Source organism: Ambystoma mexicanum, chromosome 6q (assembly GCF_040938575.1).
Source record: "Ambystoma mexicanum isolate Mex_15411 chromosome 6q, UKY_AmexF1_1, whole genome shotgun sequence".
NCBI classification, from domain to species: Eukaryota; Metazoa; Chordata; class Amphibia; order Caudata; family Ambystomatidae; genus Ambystoma; species Ambystoma mexicanum.
This window is the reverse complement of record NC_090937.1, coordinates 1,408,769,452-1,408,791,479: the sequence shown is the minus strand read 5'-3', so window position 1 is coordinate 1,408,791,479 and position 22,028 is coordinate 1,408,769,452. Positions and strand designations below refer to the sequence as shown.

The following is a 22,028-nucleotide window of genomic DNA, read 5'->3' as shown; positions in this document are numbered from 1 at the left end:
ACACGGAAACGTGTGTTACTATTTGTGTCTTATATATTCAAACAGACGCGTTGACATTAATGGCTCATTCAGTCCATTCAGTCTATGGGCTCAGTGTAGCAGAGTCCAAACAATTGAAACCACGTGTCCAGAGCCACAAGAGAACAAAATCACCTAGGTCAGGCAACTTTCATGTTGCAGCAGTGGACGTCGTCTCCTTGTGTGGCGCTCCACCGCAGTAAATGATTCTCTTAGTTATTTGAAAGGCAGAAGTCCTCACACTGCATGAGCGATCTCAGTAGCGTTCTGGCCAGTGAACATTGCACTTTCAGGTACTTCCAGGTGCATGTGCAGGTGCGCTGCACTCTGGGTATATCTAGATGCTGTGAGGGACTGCCGGGGGGCGGGACCAAAGGCGCCAGACCAATCACTTTCTCTCTAAGTCAGACAACTTCCGTGTTGCAGCAGTGGACGTCCTCTCCTTGTGTGGCGCTCCGCTGCAGTAAATGATTCTCTTAGTTATTTGAAAGGCAGAAGTCCGCACACTGCACAAGCGATCTCAGCAGCGTTCTGGCCAGTGAACAGTGTACTTTAAGGTACTTCCAGGATCGCGAATATATGCAAACGATTTAAACCAGTTCCGATATGACTGTGTCCTTTTTTTGATGGCATCTACGGCACTCCTGGCCAGAGTTTTTTTTAGGATTCTGATGTCTTTATGAAGAATCTTTTTGTTTTTGCTTACAAACACACGTGTTTGTTTGTTTGAGATGAAGATTAACTTTACATTGCAAAAGAAAAGGGGCATCATTTATTTGGCTGTTTGGAGACATCGGATTTGCCATGATAATTTTTCTTAGTCTATTGATCTGAGCATCATTTATCCTTAGCGTATTTGCGCCCTGGTTGATCGTCAGCTTCTCGTTATATTCTTGTGAGAATTTCTCCCAGTTCATGTACCATGTGAGCCTAAGCACAGCATGGTCGCTGTTAGTTGTCTTCAAAACGTTTAACTCATCAATTTTACAGTACAAGTTATTTTAAGTCAAAATATAATTGAGAGCTTTATGGCTCTGATTACGGTGCCATGTGTAGTTTGCTTGGATGTCTCCTTTGACATTCCCATTTAGCATTTCACAGTTTCGCATTTCTAGTGCAGCTTTCCAACATTGTCCTTGCCTTTCTTTTTCTGTGTTCTGACTTGGTCTAATGTTCACCGGTTCCTGTCAATTTCGAACCAGGAGTAGTTCAGATCACCACAGATTATGATTGTTAGGTCTCTGAAGTTGGTCAAGCATACATCAATTAGCAAGGTTACTGAATTTATATATTTGTTCGAGGAGATCTTCTCTGGGTTCCAGTATGCATTTATAACTAAGAGTTGTTTGCGTTCCTTAAGGTCTTTTTGCCTGGATTGCAGAATAGTTCCTTGCACAAAGATTTTCGGGTTTACTGTTTTATTTTAACTTCCCACCAGTTATTGATCTTCACCATTGTCAATAGGCCAGAATATGGACGGCCCAGATGATTTTTTCCAGCTGGATTTAATAATATTGAGTAACCATCCCTAGTTGGTACTTCTCGTAAGCAAGTTACTATTTATCGCCGTCCCTGCTAAATTCGTGAAGATGTCCTTCAACACCGCAGACTTCTCTTCCCCGCCGCCTTGATGAAACCAGCAAAATCCTCAACCCATACGTCCATCTAGGTCTGCAGTCCACCTGCGGCTGGAGGCTGAATGGGTCAGGTTTCCTCAAAAATGCAACGCTGCTTGCAGTGTGTAGGGGTGCACCTTGTCCTCCTGCCTGGCCTACCATGGCTGGGATTTGGGCATCGTCGTGTATTGGGTGTCTGGTCGCTTCCGCTGTTGGTGGGCGTGCTCGTAGATATGCCTGACCTCTGGCGTGGGGGTGCTGCTGGGCTCATTGGTGGGATGGGCTTGTGACTTGCCCTGGTCCCGCGCCACAGTTTGTGTAGGTCCTGTGTGGTTGTGGCCTGCGTGATGTCTGGGTTTCCGGCCTCACTTCCTATGTTGTAGGGGTGTGGAGCTGCTGGGTACCCACTAGTGATACTGTTCGTATAGTGTATACTATGGGTCACCTAAGAGACTCCTTATCTTGTCTGCTGAATTGCATGGGGCACCAGTGGTTGGTGCTTATGATCACCCTGTTAATGGTGCCGGTGTTCCAACGGTTGCTTTTCAGCCAGTATGGCTCTTCTCCCCTTTCCCTTGCGTTTGGGGCTGCAGTGGGCGGGCATACTGCTGTGATGCTAACGGTGCTGGCGTTCAAACAAAGGTGAGCAGGCCGTGTCCCACGGCCTGCCTCCTACCTTGTTGGACCCGCAAGACCTCCTGGCTCCTCAGCGGTTTCTGTAGCTGCAGCGGTGCCAGCAAGGGACCCTGGAAAGGAAGCTGGTGCAGCGAGGACAGCCCACTCACCAAAGGACGCCAGGTGGCGGATAAGGACCACGTGGCGCACACGGAAGGATGGTGTCTCGCTATGCCAGTGTTAAGTAGGCTTGTCAGTCATCTTATCCTCGTCGCCAGTTGTTGTGAGTTTCCCTTTCACTCGCATTCATTCAAGGGGGACATGATAAGTCTTGCTTACAACTTTCTTTGATCTATCGTAACCTTCCTCCTCTTCGAAGGCCCCTCGTCTTGCAGGGTACAAGACAATTTTCAGCTTAAGTTACATAATTACAGTAGGACATAGGAAAGTCAATTGCATAATTACAGTCGTACATTTACAGTAGATAGAGTACAGTAATACAGGACAGAGTATATAGTATATTAATCAGGACTGGGTGCATATATAATTACATGTTGAATGTTACATATTTACATTTGTACATAGATGTGAAACAGGGATATGATACAGTGTAGTTTCTTAGTGATCGTTCTCTTTAAGCCACTTAATTATGTTCAGTCTGAAGAGGTGGAATGGTTGGTCAATCCTCAGGGGGGGGGGTAGAAGGGAGTTCCAAAGCTGGGCTGCTTTGACAGTGAAACTGCTACCCCAAGCTCTTGACAATTTGAACCAAAGGACGCCAGGTGGCGGATAAGGACCGCGTGGCGCACACGGAAGCATGGTGTCTCGCTACGCCGGTGTTAAGTAGGCTTGTCAGTCATCTTATCCTCGTTGCCAGTTGTTGTGAGTTTCCCTTTCACTCGCATTCATTCAAGGAGGACATGATAAGTCTTGCTTTCAACTTTCTTTGATCTATTGTAACCTTCCTCCTCTTCGAAGGCCCCTCCTCTTCCTCCTGGGTGCAGGGTACAAGAAAATTTTCAGCTTAAGTTACATAATTACAGTAGCACAATGGAAAGTCAATTGCATAATTACAGTCGTACATTTACAGTAGATAGAGTACAGTAATACAGGACAGAGTATATAGTATATTAATCAGGACTGAGTGCATATATAATTACATGTTGAATGTTACATATTTACATTTGTACATAGATGTGAAACAGGGATATGATACAGTGTAGTTTCTTAGTGATCGTTCTCTTTAAGCCACTTAATTATGTTCAGTCAGAAGAGGTGGAATGGTTGGTCAATCCTCGGAGGGGGTGGAAGGGAGTTCCAAAGCTGGGCTGCTTTGACAGTGAAACTGCTACCCCAAGCTCTTGACAATTTGAACCTCAGTGTCAGCAGGCAATTGGTGTTCACGGCCCTAGTCGGTTGGTTAGAAGTTTTCCTTGTAATTCTATCTATGAGGTAGCTGGGTACTGCATTATTTGTACATTTATGCATAAGTGAGGTAATTTTTAGGGTGATTTTATCGTTAGTGGAGAGGCAATCGTTTTGCCTCCTTGTTTCAGAGATATGCTCTTTCTTTGAAATACCTAATGCTGCTCTAAGAGCGTTGTTCTGCAGGATCTGAATTTTATTGATAATATTTTCCTTAGCGCCTAGGTATAAAGCGTTGCAATAGTCGAGTTTGAATAATATCAACGCCCTGGCTAAGGTCAAGCAGCTGTTGTTTGAGAGGAAGGGTTTGCCGGCTCTGATCAATTTACAAGTATAGGCTGTGGCTGAGGTCATAGAGCTGATCTGTTTAGTGAATGTTAATGTGGAGTCCAGGTAGAACCCTAAGGTTTTCACATCTTTCGCCACCTTAATGGTATTGCCATCAATAATGAAGGAAGTGTCATTGTGACTGAGTTTATTGAGGTTAGGCGTTGTGCCTAAAATGATGAGTTCAGTTTTGTCTTGTTTTTTTCAAGAGTGGCAGTACCCGTGACTGCTTGGGACAGTCCCAGTGGTGGAAGAGGTGTCAATTAACTTATAGATGAAGGGATCCAAGTCTCTAGCTGCATCCTTTATGAGTTGGGCCAGACAGTTATCTCCCTTACAGTTCGAAGGCTTGAGGGAGACGATCATTTTTTCAACTTTGATGATGTAGACCTTTGCAAAGTTGAAACAATGAGTTGGTTTAGGAGACGGCAACGGACAACTGAGTGGTGTGAGGTTAGTAGGTATGCTCTTTTTTTAGTGGCTATTTTATCCTGGAGAGTAAGGATTTTATTAGCAAGGGCATTTTGAATGTCAGAGCACCATGTGGTGTCCTTAACGCAGTTGTCAGGGACAGGGATAGGGTTTTCAAGCACTTTAAGTATAACAAATAATTCCTTGGTACTTGAGTTGGCTTGTGCAATTCTGCACAATTCTGCAATTCTGTAGTCTCTGGTATTAAATGTTCCCTGATTAGTGCGCAGTATTTCATTTTTGTACAGGGTGGATATGTGGATTAAGTTGGCTTTGTTTAGGTCCGAAGGTGTATGTCTGCATGTATTTTCACTATTACGTTTTTCCTTTCTTAGCATTTTAAGATGTGGGGTAACCAAGCGTTCAGGTGTGCTTTGGGTTTACTATTTCTCATCTTGAATGATGCAATAGTGTCCAAGGCAGATGCCATGATTTTATTATATTCGCTGACTAGCATGGATAGGTCAGTAGAGTCAGGAATGGAATTGAGAGTGGGTAGAATGAGGGGTAGGCGTTTGTCCCTAGTTATATTCTTTTTGTCCCTTGTAAGAGTGGAAGGCGCAGATGATTTGTTCTTGTAAGTGAGGTTTTTGGCGTCTAATGTAAAGACTATGAGGTGATGGTCTGTCCAGGATTGAGGGGTTATAGCAAAGATGGTAATGTTACAGTTGTAGTCCGCCACCCAGTCAAGAGTTCTGCCCTTGTTATGGGTAGGTGATTTCACTTTTTGTGCAAGACTGAGTTTAGTCAGGATATTAGCTAGGATAGCTGCTTGCTGGTCTTTAGGGTCATTAAAACCCAAGTTAAGATCCCCTAGCAGAAGTATTTGTGAAGAATATTTTAGATTTACAGATAGGATAGTTTAGATATCCTCCTCAAAGGTGCCGATTCGGCCTGGCGGTCTATAGATCAGATGGATGGTGATAGTTTGGGTGTCAGAGATAGTCAGTTTAGCCATAAGGGATTCACAGGAACGAGTCTCTAGAGATGCAACTAATCTTAGAGCTAGGTTAGCTTTAGCTATAATAGCTATGTCTCCACCCCGGGAGTCTGACCTATTTGCTCTAAGAATGGTGTAGTTATCTGGTGTGGCGAGCATCTGGGCGGGGACTGCAGCTGCGTGTAGCCAAGATTCTGTGATAGCAATGAAATAAAGATTTTCGATCTGTATGATGTCGGCTATCTCTAAAGCATGTGCTACTAGAGATTTAGAGTTTATTAGAGCTCCTTTCAGGCTTGGACTTTATGTAGGACTTGTATAGTATTGCTACCATTTTCCTCAGTTGGTATAGATTTAGACTGCTTATGTAAAATGTTGTTGCGGAAATTCAGTTTAGGCTTAGTGGAAGGTGAGACGTGGGTGGATCTTTTCTGTAAGGTAGTTAGCTTGTTGCTAACTTCACTTCTTCTGTATTTGGGATTGAAGGTGGTTTTAGCTAGCGGTTCAAATAGTTTTGCTAATCTGGAACAGAGTCTAGTATTTCTAAGTGTGATGTGGCAGGGGACATCAGTTATGTTATCGAACTGTTGATTTTGATTGCTTAGCGCCAGTGAATGGCTCATGTTGCAAAGTGTGGCTGTCATAGCACTAGCTTCCGCAAATTTTAAGTTGGGGAAAACTAATTTCTGTATAGTTTATGACTATTATCACTATTGTTATCATAGTCCATAATAACCTTGACTGAGTGGCACTCACGTACATGGTGTGCTTGTAACTGGCCCTGCTAAGGAGGAAGGACTAGAAAGTTAACAAAGAACGTGGAGTATCCCACTAAGTATTGGGCAGGTTGACCGGATGGAGTCCTTTGTATTGGAGTGCAAGTGGGTTGATGGGCGGTTCAACTTAGTGTCAAATACATAATAATAAAGTAGCAATATGCTAATGTGATGCAGGAGATTCAGCCTAGCTGAAATGCATACAATAATGGGGTAACAGTGTACTATTGTAATGAGGAAATACAGCCTAGCTGAAACGCATACAAGTTTTTTTTTTAAACCTTTATTTTAGTTCTGACAGGTACTTCACATAGGTACGTTATTACTCCACCGGGGTGGACAACCGGGTATAACAACAATATCACATTTTCATTCTCATATTTAGTTCAAAATGTACACCACTTTATTGTAGTTTTCATTCTGTAGTCTCGCTATATTCTCCCATATTTCCTTCGGTCTACATCCTGCAGTCACGCTTTTCACATACTGTTCCTCACTCTCCTGGACATACAGTAGATCGCGTAGCCACGTCTTGTGATTTGGGGCTGTTTTAGCTTTCCAGGACTGTAATATGTCCCTTTTGGCAACTGCCCCGGCAATAGCTACAAAGCGGCGGGTCTTAACGGATGCCTTTCCTATGTCGCCCAACAAGTACTTCAGAGGGGTAGTCGGAATTTTCATCCCGGTGTCGTCGCTTACAAGTCCGGCCACTTCTTCCCAGAAGGCTTTGACAGGGCGGCAGTTCCAATACATGTGAATGGAGTCTGCTTTGCTTGACTTGCATTTAGGACAGGTTGTGTCCCGGGTTGGGTCGAACTTGGCTGTCTTGTGTGGTGTTATATGTAAGTGATTCAGGATTTTAAATTGTATTAATCTAAAATTGGAGTTAAGTGAGATAGATTTGGTATGTAGACAATACTTGGACCATTTGGTATCCTCAATGGTGATTCCGAGGTCTCGCTCCCATTTTTGTTTCATGCAGCTTTTGGACGGGGTATGTTCTTGGGCTGCCCTATATAGACTGGATATCATGCCTGCAAAACCATCCTTTGTCATAGTTGCTGTTATAAATTGGTGAGGCTCAGGGGTGTCGGGGAATGTAGGCCATTTTCTTTTGCATGCCGCTTTCAAGAGGTAGTATTGTAATGTTGTGATGAGCCCTGCGCCCACTTTCCCCTGGACAACCTTCAGTGTGGCGAACTTGCCCTCTGGGTATAAATCCCCTAGTCTTTCCTTATCAGGGTCCCATTTTCTCTGCAGTGCAGTGGCGAATGTGGGTTCTAGATCTGGGTAGTGCCATAAGCAAACATACGGCCAGTACGGGTTCTCACATCACACCCTTGAAAACAGGGTGGACCAGGCTCTTACCGTCGTGGCCACCGGGTCTATTTCCTTGATATTCACTTTAGTTTTTGCAAACTGCATCGCTTGTATGTTGGAGGGGTCTGCTGCAACCTTTTCGGCCCGTACAGGAGCGTGTGGTTCAGCTGTATCTGCCCAGTACATAGCAAAGTGTGCCTGTGCAGCATGAAAATATAATGTATAGTCTGGGGCCGCCAGCCCTCCGGTCTCATATCTTTCGCATATTTTTTGCCAGTTGAGCCTCACTGATTTTCCTCCAAACACGAAGGCGGTGGATATTCGTTGCAATTTTTGAAAGAAGTCCCTTCCCGGCCATGTGGGGATACCACAGAACAAGTATAACAGTTTAGGGACCACTACCATTTTGAGCAGGGCCACCCGTCCGTATAGGGACATTGGCAGTGCACTCTTAGGCAGAATCCTGTGCAGTGCCCTTAGGGACCACTACACACAATTAAGACTACAAGTGGCAATACAAGTTTTACCTTTAGTACAAGCCTGTACTACTATGTCAGAGTGGTAGCAGTGGCGGAGCAGCCAGGCTTATCTCAAGAGTATATGAGCAGTAGCAGAGATTACACAAAGGGACCACAATTACTGTGACTCAAGCAAACACTGACTCAAGGTTCCAGGTAGAAAAATATAAGTACATTTATTTTTAAACCATTCGTTATAAACACAACACTTCTATTAAACTTAAACAAAAACCATACGTTAAATATACTACAACTAACCAATTCATTTTGTACAGTATGTCTCAAGGTAAGTACCCTGTGTTTGAATGAACCGGTGTTATGCACAAAACACGTTACCGCGAATACGATTGCGATCACTTTTTAACAGTTCAGTCTACTAACTAAACGCGTATCCGTGACATGAAATGCTACAGGGGCAAAAGCACATTTAGCACCTGAGATACTCAGAGGGAGTTGGAGGCAAAAATCACAGGCAATATTTTGGTTAGGCAGACAGAATCGAGAAACACTCATAGACAAGAGTTCAAAAGTCAAAGGGCCGGAGCCAGGATCAAGTGACACCGGGGCCTGTTGCCGAAGATTACACAGTCAGATAGTTCACGATTCAACGTAGCCAAGAGTACTTCGATATTGTCAATGTTGGGAAGCAAAAGTTATAAGGAGGGAAGACAAGGGCAAGCCTTGGAAATGAAGAAAAAGGGGTTCACCCAGTTTCCTCAAGCAGAACACAGTACCTTATTCCAATGGTGCAGCTTGTGCCCTGGCAGTTGTTCCTGTTGGTTTCCCGCAGACCCACGATTCCTGGAGCTTTGTTGTGAAGGAGGACGCCTGAAGGGGGTCTGCACCACACAGGGATGAAGCCGGCAGCAGCGACAACAAATAAATGGTGCGCTCCTTAAAAACACAGGAGAGGCTCTCCAAATGACTATCCGGAACACTACAGCTGTGTGCAGCGATTTCGACCAAGGAAGAGGATCCTCTGGCTGTGGAAGATGGGCTGGTTATCCCCACCAGGCTCAAGGGAAGAAGACTCCGGACTGGATCTCCTCTTAGTCGTTGAAGGGCAGATAGCTCAGGACTGCAGCAGGGCTTCACCGGGACGGGGTAGTTGCAGCAGCCGTCGTTCTCTCCGCTTCTCTTCGGTTCCTTGTAGTTCCAGTGGCGGCTCTCTGACTTCTAGCCCAAGAGACCTGCCTTTTATGCGAAAACCCCCCATTCACACAGCCTGGCTGTCAATCACCCAGCAGGGGGGTTGTCCAGCCCGGACAACTACCCTGGCCAATCATGACAAAGTGCAACTTGGGTTTCCTAGGATACCATGTGCAGGGGGTGACTACACAGGGTATCCTAGGAAAAGAAGGGGGCTACTGAAGTAGTGTACTCCAGAGCCCACAATCCCAAAAACAGGTAAAAACACATAGCAAAATACAAGTAATAGTGGTGAAAAGTCTACACTCTTACCAAGTGGAAAAGAAACAACTCCAGAGATCCAGCAAAGCTGCTGAGGGACACACTAGGTAAGGGAAATTAGCCATGAAATGAGACTTCTCCCTAACATGCACCCCATATTTTGAGTTTTTCTTCCAGAGTATGAAGGTATGCTGTAGAGGGTCTGTCTATCTGTGGCCATTATTTTTATTTATTTTGCATTTTTAAAGCGCTCATGCAGCCCGCAGGCATCGAGGTGCCATTACAGGAATTGTTTTTGTTAGTTGTGTAATTGTTTTTTGTTCTGTTAGTTGCGTATTTATAACGCGCTTAAATACCCAGAGGTTTCTAAGCACGGACCCGGGGATCGAACCTGTGTTGCTTTGTGTCGTCTTGCTTCCAAGGCTAGCACGTTGCCGCTGAGCTATCCTCCCGGGACGGGAGTAATACCCATTAGTATACCCAGATAGCGTGCAGAGGTGGGGGCCCACTTGAAACCCGCTGTCGCCTGTGTCATAATTGGTGTCAGTGGGCTGATCTCTGACTTGGTCTGGTTTATCTTGTAGCCCAAGTAAGTTGAGAACGTGGATATCTCCTGCATGATAGGGGGAAGGTGGGTCTCAGGGTGCCTGACATATATCATCGTATCATCGGCGTATAGCAAGAGGAGCTGTGGGGACCCCCTGATGCCGATGCCCCTCCAGGTATGTCCATGCCTTACCTTGGCCGCCATCCCCTCTATTGTAAGGGCGAATATGAACGGGGATAATGGGCAGCCTTGTCGGGTGCCTCTCCCTAATGTGAATGAGGATTATATAGTGTTGTTTGCCCTAACCACTGCAGTTGGTGTCTTATACAGCACTCGGATGTACCCTATGAATGTCGGCCCAAACCCCATTTTGACCAGGATCGGGAACATATAGTTCCATGAGAAAGAGTCAAAGGCTTTTCGGCGTCTAGAGTGACTGCAGCAGCTTTGGCATTGGGGTCTAGTTGCGATGTAATGGCGAAGAACCTCTGCAAGTTCTTCTTGGCCCACCGTGTCAGAATTTGTGTATAATGTGGAATAGAATTGTTTAAATACTTCATTGATTGCTTCTGGGGATGTCTGTACCAATCCTGGGGAGTCGCACATGCTGGTAATGTGTCTTGCTCATTGTTCAGTTTGATAAGGGTCGCCATTAATTTGCTGGACTTGTTTCCCTCTCTGTATCTCCTTGCCCGCATAGGTTGTGTTATGTGATACAATTCTCTATCGGCCAGGCATTTGTATTTGTCCATTTGAGCCTGTATTTTCATCAGGTGTTCTCTCCCTTCATTACTGGGTTGTTGGATCTCAAGGTCTCGAAGTTCTTGTTCGGTCTGGGACAGCTCCTTCCTTATGTCTTTTAGTATGCCATAGGATGTCCCCATCAGTTGGCCTCTCAGCCAAACTTTGAACGATTCCCATACCGACTTCAGGGTCTGCACTGACCCTTCATTTCGCGTGAAGAAGTCTTCTATCTCGGTTTGGAGAGGTTCTATTACTGATTCGTCTTTCAGCAGGTCTGTGGGCATGCAGCAGTTTCGGCTTGTGCGTGTCGAACTCCTCTGCATCAGCTGCAGGAGGACCGGGGAGTGGTCTGACAGTGTACGCGGAAGGATAGCACACTGCTCCACCTCAGCGATCAGTTGAGGGGAGCATAGCCAGTAATCGATCCTTGAGCTGGACCCATGTGCCCCGGAGTAGAATGTGTATTCCCTTAGTTGAGGATGTAATTCACGCCATGTATCCACCAGGGGTAGTGTGGTCATTGCTTGCTTCAATGTCATCGCCGCGTTGGTGTGTTGTCTGCAGTTTTCTGTTGAGCGGTCTAGGCCTAGGTCTAGTATTAAATTGAAGCCTCCTCCCCAGATTACCGACGCAGAGCCCACGGGTGACATTTGTTCTATGATTCGCAGTAAGAACCCTGGGTTGTCCAGATTCGGGCCATATGTATTTACCAGGATAATGTCTTTGTTATACAGTTTCCCCCATATGATCACATACCGACCCTCTTCGTCTCCTATGGATTTGAGCATTTGGAAGTTTAGACGTTTGTGCACCAGTGTGAATACACCTCTTGCCATCGAGGAGTAGTTTGTGGCAACTTTCACGGGTCCCCAGTTTCTTGCAAATGTATAAGTGATTTCTTTTGTGGCGTGTGCTTCTTGTCCACCTTGTGATGATTCGTGTACGCCATTATTTTCCTTGCTTTTATCGGGTTTGCCAGATCCCTTATGTTCCAGGTGAGTAACTTTACTCCTTGTCCCTTTATTGCCATTGCGTTCGATGTTGTAGGCTTGCCATAGTTTGTGTTTCATGGATTGTGGTGTCTTGCTCCTAGTGTTTCTCCCGTCAGTGTTTTTGTTGTTTTCATACGTTCTCTGGTAATCTTCGTTTCCCTTTTCAGTGTATTCCATCCTGCTTCCTGAATTGTGAAGCAGATGATCCCTTCCAACTTGCGGGCAACAGGCCTTGTAACTCCCATTCCCCCCTCCCTTACTATCCCCCCAACTGGACAGTGTAAATCCCATTTGAAACTTCAACGTTTGAGACAACTGCATCGCTCACTATCTGCTTCACCAGTCCACCGATCCTTCAGGAGTGCCTGCCATTCATGTCAATGACTGCATCGCTGCAACTGCCTAAATCTACAAAGGAACATTTTGCAGGCCACGCATCCGGCACCTAAAGAGTTTACCTTGCATACTCGTATTGCGTATTATATAAATAGACTGCATTGCTGTGGTGCCTGCCACGTGGTCTACGAACTGAATTTAAACACACACTCACGGAAATCACACGCTTATGAAAACGATACAGCATTCCAACTGCTTTTATCTCTGCCAGTCCGTGAAATACCCGGCCAGTCAGCTCTCAACAGAAATTTTGCGCGCAAACGCCCGCGTGGGTTGCCACTCAGTCAAATTTAAGAATCAAGGCAGCTACAGCCCTAGGCACCTGCACCTGGGCACGACAGGATATTCTGACACCGGATCACCCCAGAAAACCCTCTAGGCCTCGCAGGACTGCAATTCAAGCTAAAGCAGCTACAAGTCTACACTGCAACAAGGAGACCAGCAAGATCGCCCAGTGCCTCATCTACACTCCCAACACAAGGTGAGAGGTCTAGCCATCTCTAAGGCCTCATCAACATGTCTGATAATGAAGTTCACAGTAACACTCAGAGCCCGCCTGCCAGCTCCACACCCCACGCCCCAGCAGTCAGGGAGGAGAGTGGCACAGACTCTCTGCAGCTACAGGCCATACAACATTTCAAAATCTCGGACACCAGCAGCCTGGCACTGAGATGGTCTTGTTGGCTCAAAGAGCTGCACATATATATTGACTCTACAGGGGTCCGAGAAGAACGACGTCTAAGAGGGAAATTAATGTATTCACTTGGGCCGGTGGTGAGAGACATTGTATTCGAAATGCCAGAAAACAATACTGACACATTCCAAGGAGTAATCGATTCGCTAAATAATTACTTTGCGCCATTGAGAAATGTAGACTACGAGAGACATATTTTTCACACCACCACCCAAGACCAGGGAGACAATATGGACAACTTTGTGATGAAATTAAGAAAACACGCCAAATATCGTGACTTTGATAGATACTCTACAGAAGAAGCACTCAAGTCGCAGGCAATAGCAGGATGTGAATCTCCAGAATTCCATAGGAAACTACTTCAAAAGAGCAGAATCCTTGAGGAAATCCTCCAACTAGCGAGAGCGGAGTCTGCCTGTTACGCTCACCTGGTCTCCGCGGGGGCGTTGGTGTGCGGTTGGAGCCCTCCCTGGACCTGGCTCCTGTGGATCAGCTCTCTCCCCCAGCCAATGCGTAATCGAGGACCCAGGATACTGGTTCTGCTCCGGAGAGAAGATGGAATATGGTAAAAATGGCGTGGTGATGTCGGGATTCCCCTCAACCCTTTCGTGCCAGAAGATTGTGAGCAAGAGTTTGCCCATGCAGGCTCACCTGTTATGATTGAGCTCTGTCCTGCTTTCCTCCAGCAGGGGCGCTGTAGATGGACCTAGTTGCGTCACTGGTCCTTGGCATGAAGGTACAGACAGGCTGTGACCATTCCGTTTTGAAGGTAAGTTTTTGTGACTATGATTGTTTGTATAGAATGTGTTAATCTTCCTCCATGATTATTGTCCGTAACCCTATATTGTTCTTGCTCTCTTCCTTAGGTATGAAGATGACCCAGGAACATGTGACGACAAAGTCTACTCCAGAGGAGTTACCAAAGGTAAGTAGCCTCTACCTGAAACTTGCTGCTTAGAGTATGAAAGTTTATGCAAGTGCTAACCTTCTGTTTCCTTTCCCTTTGCAGGTGCAGCTGATCGGTGCATGATGGGCGGTTTCCAACTCCTAAAGGCGGCCAGAGATGCAGATCCTCGAGGAGGATGCGTCAGAAGAAGATCCTGTGTTGATGGAAGTTCGGGACTGGTAAAGATGCCGGGCGGCACCCGCGATGGGACTGCAGATCCAGGTAAGATATGCAAGTGGCTGCAGAAGGGGAAGTGTTCGCAGCGTTTCCAGCGATGGCGCAGCTGACCCAGGTAAGATGCGCACGTAGTTGCAGAAGCGAAGCAGTGTCAATGCTTCCAGCGATGGTCCGGCTGACTCAGGTAAGATGCGCCCATAGCTGCAGAAGTGAAGCGGTGGTGTGGCTGACTTCAAGGTAAGATGCTGGAGGGTTCCGGAGACTGAGGATACACGTGCTAAAACAGGTAAGGTCTTCTGAACGGCGGTAAGCGTTACGCTGCACTAGCAGACTAACGCGAAGTGCCAGCATGCGGGTGGGGCCGGCTTATATAGCCTGGTCACGCCATGAGGCCCCACCTTGCCACTCCTCCTGCACGTGCCTTCCATGCATTGCTAGGGCCCCCCACCCTGCCCAGATGCACGTGCCTTCAACAGACTGTGTACCAAGCACACTTTATAATGAGCTTGGTGCCAAAGGCACCAAGACTGGGTCCATTGGGACCCTGCAAGATGTGAAGAGACTGGCCAATGACCAGTGGCCATGACAGCACTCCCCCTCAAGGCCCCTCTCAGGATTGTCCTTCCCTCAGGTCCCGATTTAGTAGGGTTCTTCCAGTGAAATTGTCTGATGAGTCGTGGAGCATGGACATATTCGGCTGGTTCCCAAGTACGATCCAGGGGCCCGTAGCCCTCCCAATCAATGAAATAATAATGTTTTGAGCGTACTTTCTTGGAGTCCAAGATGTTTATTACCTCATACTCAAGTTCCCCTGCGATAACCTCCGGTTCAGGTGGTGTTGAAATTTGTGTATCTGGTTTCACTGGCTTTAGAAGAGAGACATGAAAAACTGGGTGGATTAGAGGGCGCTAGAGGGCCAACCAAGATGGCGGCTAACCTGTGAGCTCCTAGGAGACTCCCTTATAAATCCTGGCTAATCGTGGCGAAACTGATGCTAATTTGTCCCAGGTATGCAGGCGGGAGACAAGTAACTGACTGAGCACCTGCAGAGCCCGAAATCGGAGAGAAAATTGACTCAGAGGGGCTCGAGTTGCCAGGACATCAAGAGGCGGGTGCCCTGCTCGCAGCGGGCTGTGCCCCCTGGGACGCAAGTGGCCTTTGGACATTCTCAGCAGCAGACCAGCGGACCGGCAAGCCTCACCCCACAACGAACTCCTGCTGCGGTCCAGTGTCGGCTACAGATCCGCCCAGTCAGCGAGGTCGGGGGACTGCGGCGTGCGAGGACCGCAGTTTTGCCCCAGCTCCACGTGGAGCGGGCAGTGAGAGCTGAGGCAGTACCATAACGCGGCAGCGGGAGGAGATGCTCCGCTCTGGCCCAAGACTGAGGTCCCCCCCCCAGACCCACTCCGGAAAGGCGAGAAACGTGGCCACACTGCGAGGAAAGGCGCTAAGTAAGTGCCAGGGTCGGGGAAGGTGTGATTGGCAACCCGGAACAATCCCGCGGGAACAGAGCGGGTCCGGGCGGCCTCCTAGCGGCGTCCCGCTCCCCCTATCCCCCGCACCCAGCCGCGGCTGAGATCAGCATACACCAGGCGGGAGGAGGGGGCTGCAGCAGAGAGAGAGACAAATGCCTGGCTGCGGGGAAGGCACATGAGTATGCTGACAAGTTCAGAGGCACCCCCCCGCCCATGGTAATAACACCCATAAACAAATTTTGGGGGCAGCGACACAGTGTACGCTCGCCACACGCCCAATAGTAATCAACCCCACAAACGCGAGACATCAGGCGGAGTCCAGGCCCTCATGCCGCATGAAGCACAGGAGACAAACGCCGCGGCAGCCCGAGATAAGTGGGGGCTCTGCATAGAGGATGCAGCACAGCAGCAGTGGCGAAAGACGGAGGCACCTCTGAAACATCGACTCTGGGCAGCACCGACACGACCCAAAATCTGCCATACTTGAACAGGGCTCCCGTAGCCCTCACTTTCGCGCCCTGTGGGTGTCACTAGATAACACACCGACCATAAGAACACTATTGGCTAACCTCATAATACCGACACAACGCCCTACCGAATAACTTCCAGGCAAGCAGGCCACAGGGCTGATAGTTGAAGTCACACCACCAGCGGTGCTACAGGGCCATAGAAGGAACACCAGGTGACCAACCGCCCAGAGCCCCCTCCTGAACAAGGCACATAAGCTGGTACTTACCGGTCCTGGAGCACCGCGACCGCCGACATCTGCCCAAACAGGAAAACTCCACAGCAAACAACGAAATGGGTAAATCCGATAAATCTCAGAGGAAGCTCAACTTCGATGCAGGGCCTGCACCAAAAAACTCAAGGCCAGAAAGTCACAGAGAATCCCCACAAAACCACACAAGCTCAGAAGCAGACCAACCACAACAGGTGGATATTTGTGAGATCCTAATGGACTTAAAAACAGGGATTGGCAACTTGGACAGCAAGATCGACTTGCTATCGTCCAAGGTGGATTTGCTCCAACATCACCTCGACAAACATAGAGACAGACTGGAGAACGTCGAACAGAGAGTCTCAGACCTAGACGACGGCGCAGCGTCACTAACACAGAGGGTGTCAACACTGGAAGGCCAAATGAAAGCAGTCATGACCAAGAATAAGGACTTAGAAGAGAAGGACGCTGCCGTCGAAATAACATAAGGGTGGTCGGAGTCAGAGAATAGCAAACGCACAACAAAATGGAAGACCACATAGAAAAAATATGCAGAGACCTCTTCGGCAGCTCAGCTCTATCTCAATTATTCGTTGTAGAGAGGGCACACAGGATCCCTTCAACTAAACCCACTCAGGGAGCACCTCCCTGCCCAACCATAGCCAAGCTGCTGAATTACAAAGATCGCAACACAATCCTAAGGCTCGCTCGGGAGAAAGGCAACCTGCAACACGACGGAGACGCCATACAAATATATCCAGACTTCTCCCCAAATGTCCAGGCCCAAAGGAGATCCTTTACAACAGTCGAACGCTGACTGCGGAGAATCAAATGGTATACTCTGTGCTCTTCCCCGCAAAGCTTCGCATCCAGCATGAAGTAAAAAGTCCACTTCTGCAACTCACCAGAAGACACCAACCTATTTCTTGACAGACACGGTTGTAAGGTCCCCAATAATATCCCAGGGGCACCCTGGAGAGAGCGGGCAGAAAGAAACCCACCATGAACCCCGAACAAGCAGCACACCAACACTATAACCCAATGACGCTCGGCATCAGGATATTACACGCAGTTTGAGAAGGGAGCCTCCACCCTTGCGAGGACGCTAGCGCCCCATGCGCAGCAACATTAACTTTATTTGAGGGGGTTAACGAACGGACGAGTTGGGGGTTGTCCGTGAAAGGTACTGTTTAATAGAAGGGTTATGGGCAGATGCCGGACTGCCCTCCCCCCCGACGTCACCACGCCCCTGCAGCACCGGAGATCGAGTCAAACAAGTGCAAGCAGGCTCCCACAGGGGTTGCCGAACCGCTGCAGGTCACTGAGAAACTACATACAAACTCTGCGCCATTAACAACAAAATCTAGCAAATTTAAGGTAGCAACATGCAATATCAGAGGAGGTAACATACCGTCCAAAAATAGAAAGATTCTGCAACACCTCAAGCGTCATAACGTGGACGTAGCTATGATACAGGAGACTCACCTGCTACTGCACAAAGAGCATCTCTGGGCTCGAAACTGGGGCTGTCATCGTTACTTTTCCTCCTACTCATCATATGCCAGAGGAGTGGCCACCCTCATAAGTCCAAAAGCCAGTTTTGGCATGATAAAAGTGGAAAAGGACATGGAAGGTAGAGCCCTCCTGGTACAGGGAGTCATAGCCGGGAGGGAGGTCATATTTGTGAACTCCTATGGCCCCAATGTAGACGGGGCAAACAACTTTGACTGGGTGCTCTACCACCTTACACAATCCAACACTGCAACCATAATTTGGGGTGGAGACCTAAATACACACCTAGACCCACAGAAAGATAAATCACAGGCCCTAACGGCCCAACCGGCCAAAGCCAGCCTCCAAGTGCAAGAGATATGCAGAGTGTATAATCTGATAGACATCTGGAGACAGGGGAATTGGGAGAACCGTGAATACACTTTTCATTCAGAGGTGCACCACACGAGTTCACGCATAGACTACCTTCTCGTCTCAGCACGAAGCATGCTTCAATGGGGAAAATGCCAGATCCTCCCGAGAACCTTCTCAGATCATGCCACAGTGACACTTGAATGCAACATTCCTAACGGCAAACCAAGAACACCTCACTGGCATTTTAAGCCTGGGGCACTAACCGATCAAGTCTTTGCTTCCGAACTTCGAGAGGAAATCCTATCCTTTCTGGACCTCAACCAGGACAAAATCCCGTCAGCAGGAACGCTATGGGGAACATTGAAATGTTACATAAGGGGGGTTTGCATTGCTAAAGAAAACGGGATATTAAAGCTAATACGGCGCAAATTGGCAACCAACGAAGAACACCTGACAGCCCTAGAGCTTCAGTACACCTCTACAAATCAACTGCACATTTAAGCGGAACTCAAGAAAGAACTACAGAAGTTCAGGGCTACAGCAGAAATTCTTAAGACGTGGCCACCAGATTCGCCAATACAGAGAGGGGCAAAGACCTGGAGCCCTCCTGATTGCCGCCGGCAGGAAACCAACCCTAGTGGAAAGAATTTGCTCTACACAAGGTACGTTAGTTCATACCGAAGAAGAAATAGTTGAAGTGTTCCGAGACTTCTACCAGAACCTCTACAGTGCAGGGCACACAATAGACACTGAGATCCTACACAACTACCTTGCCGACACAGAATTATACTGGGTGGAGAAGGAACTTTGCGAACCCCTAAATGACCCCATCTCAATAGAAGAGATCCTAGACACGAACTTCGCGAACCCCTAAATGACCCCATCTCAATAGAAGAGATCCTAGACACAATAAAATGTCTACCCAAAACCAAAGCCCCTAGGCCAGATGGCCTGACCGGGGAAATCTACAAAGCGTTCGCCCCCACTCTAGCTCGCCTCCTTTTGAAAGTTTATGAGGAAGCATCAGAAACAGGAATTCTCCCACAAACTCTGAGGGAAGCCAACGTAATCCCTCTGCACAAAAAAGACAAACCACCAGAGGAATGTGATCCTATACACCAATTTCCTTAATAATTCTAGACCAAAAGATCCTCGCCAAAATTCTATCCAACAGGCTACTCTCCCTGATGCCCACACTTATCCCGAAGCTATCACAATATTTTCCAAGACAACTATGAGACGACGCTGAAAGCGCTCCAAGACAAAGTGGGCAGATGGAAAACATTGCTACTGGGGGAGAGTGTCTTTGGTCAAGATGGTGATTCTCCCTAAACTTCTCTGTTTACCAATATACCAATTCTAATACCACGACGTTACCTGGGGACAATAAGGAGCCTCATTTTGGAATTGATCTGGGCCGGAAAACCGGCGAGGCCGGCTTATCCGACACTTATATTAGCGGTGTCCAAAGGGGGTCTGGCACTTCCCGACTTGGAACGCTAATACTGGGCTGCTCAGGCACAATTCTTGAGCCACTGGTATTCCACCCATTTCATTAGGCCACACATCCAGATAGAGAGGGCCCTAGCCCCACCTAACCTGTTAAGAGTTGTCATCATCAGCCAACAACCAGTGCCCCACACCACCTTGAATGTGGTGTTATCCACTTACGCAATATGGAAAAAAATGGCCCAAAAGTACGGGGTGCAAACCAGATTCTCTCCCCTCCTTCCCGCTAGATTAATTCCAGGGATACCCCTCACAGCTGAAAAGGTTTTTCACCATTGGGACGATAAAGTACATGTACACTCACTAGGCGACCTATTTGTCGATGGAACATTCATGACACCACAACATGCCAAAGGCAGAGGCAGCTCCACCTAGCTCGACACATTCATGTACTTTAGGCTGTGCTATACCTTCCAGGCTTTCTTCCCTTCATTCCCACAACAACCACCAACGTGGCAATTGCTACACTGGTCTCGTCAATTTACAGATACAGCACTGAAAAATACAAGCATAAAAGAGAGGTGGGAAGGGGCGCTGCAGGCTCCCATCCCAGACGAAGAGTGGGAGTATATACTGCGTCAGACTCAGAAAGTCGCACTGATCACACGCTTCAAGCTCATCCATTTTAATTTTTTACATCAAACATATCACACTCCGGCCAAAATTAGCAAGCATAGACCAGAACCAGCCGCAAAGTGCGATAGATGCGGAACACCAGCAGCTGACTTTTTCCATCTCGCCTGGAGTTGCCCAACAATAACCCAGTTCTGGTCACAGGTCCTCCAAGAGACATGAGCAATAATCTGAGAGGAACTAAGGCCCATCCCCACAATAGCGCTACTAAGAATGACAAAGCAGCTAACAACTTCAGTAAGGAAACTGGCAAATGTGCTGCTCATGCTGGCATGCAGGAGAATCGCCATGTCATGCGGTCAAGGCCCAGTGCCAACATTAGCAAAATGGCAGAAAGACGTACTCTACTGTCAAGATGTGGACACACAATTTATTAAAACATTGCCGCTACACGCACGTCCACCAGACATCTGGGGCACTTATATATCATATTTGATAAACAGCAAAGGCGAATCGTCAACCTCCTCAACCCCAAGGCAACCATATGATTGAGTAAAAACATGAAACTGTATGTAATTGAGAGTCGGAGAACGGCATTGGAGAGGAAAAACTTTAAAAACATTAAAAGACGGAGCACAATGCGGGGGCGGGCAAGAGGGCGGGTGGCAGGGAGACAAAGGGGAATGTACTGGTATAAGTTGACTGACTCACAGTTGAGCAGTCCAAGTTTTGGTTGTAACTTTAATACAAAATTTAAAGCGAAAAATTGGGTGGGTTCGCATGTTGGCTGGTAAATACAATTTCATGGCCTTTATCGGATATGGTCCCAGGTATTGTGGCCGAAAGGCATGTGGTCCTTTTAATGGAATGTGTTTGGATGCCAACCACACTTTATCCCCGACGTGATATTGTGGAGCCTCTCTCCTATGCTGGTCTGCAAATTTCTTTTGTTGCTCCTTAGCACGGTTTAAGTTTTCGGTGGCTTCTTTAAGGGATTGAGTGATTATAGTATGCAATGATGTGACAGCCGGCATCTCCAACTCATCGAGGGGGTCAAAAGAGGATGTTCTTGGGTGTCGACCATTCATTGGGCCTCATTACACGGACAGCGGTGGACCAAGGTGCTATTACCTTGGTCCATGCCGGTAAAATACCGGCACCGCCTTGGTGGAAAGGGAAATTACCGCTCTATTCCAAGGTTGGTGGGGCGGTAATTCCCCCTTCCCCCATTGCCCTTCCCCATTTTTGCCCCATAGGGCATAATGGGAATGGGGAAGGTGCTAATTACGGCACCGCAAATTGCGGTACCGTAATTAGCTCCCTGGTCCCTTTGCGGTAAGGCGGTAAGTGTTAATGGTCACCGGAACCATTAACGGTGACCGTTAACCCTTACCGCCGTCCGTGTAATGAGGCCCATTGTGTAAAATGGGGTTTGCCTGGTGCTGGTGTGAATAGAATTGTTGTATGCGAATTCACTTAGCCAGAGAATGTTTTTCCAGGACTCCTCTTTTTGTTGCAACATACATCTCCTGTATTGTTCCAGTGTCTGGTTCGTCATTTCTGTTTGACCATCGGTTTGGGGTGATGACTCGTGGAAAGAATGAGATCAATTGGGACTATCTTACAACATCTTTTCCAAAAGGCCGAAACGAACTGAGTTCCCTGGTCCGAAATCAGTACAGATGGGAAACCATGTAGTTGAACGATTTGTTCCAGAAATACTGTGGCCAGAGTAGCAGTGGTGGGAGGTCCTTTCAGTGGGATAAAATGCGCCATCTTGGAGAATAGGTCTAAAACTACTAATATCATATTAAACCCATCACAGGGTGGCAGGTCGATGATGGGATCCGGTGACGAGGTATGCCATGATGTCGGTGGTACTCCTAATGGTCTCAATAGCCCTGCAGGGTTTAGTTTTTGGGCTTTGTTTTGTGCGCAGACACCGCAAGTGGTAA

At 47.5% G+C, this 22,028-nt stretch overlaps 1 protein-coding gene across 2 annotated transcripts in view; it reads left to right on the top strand.

The window, feature by feature from the left end:
* Positions 1–428: 428 nt before the first annotated feature.
* LOC138516732 (alpha-adducin-like) overlaps positions 429–22,028 on the top strand; it is a 1,440,750-nt gene continuing 1,419,150 nt past the window's right edge. The window contains exon 1 of one of the 2 annotated variants that reach the window (XM_069632078.1): positions 429–575. The gene's annotated coding sequence lies outside the window, so the exon portion shown is untranslated. The remainder of the gene's footprint in view (positions 576–22,028) is intronic. The other variant, XM_069632071.1, reaches the window with a different exon arrangement.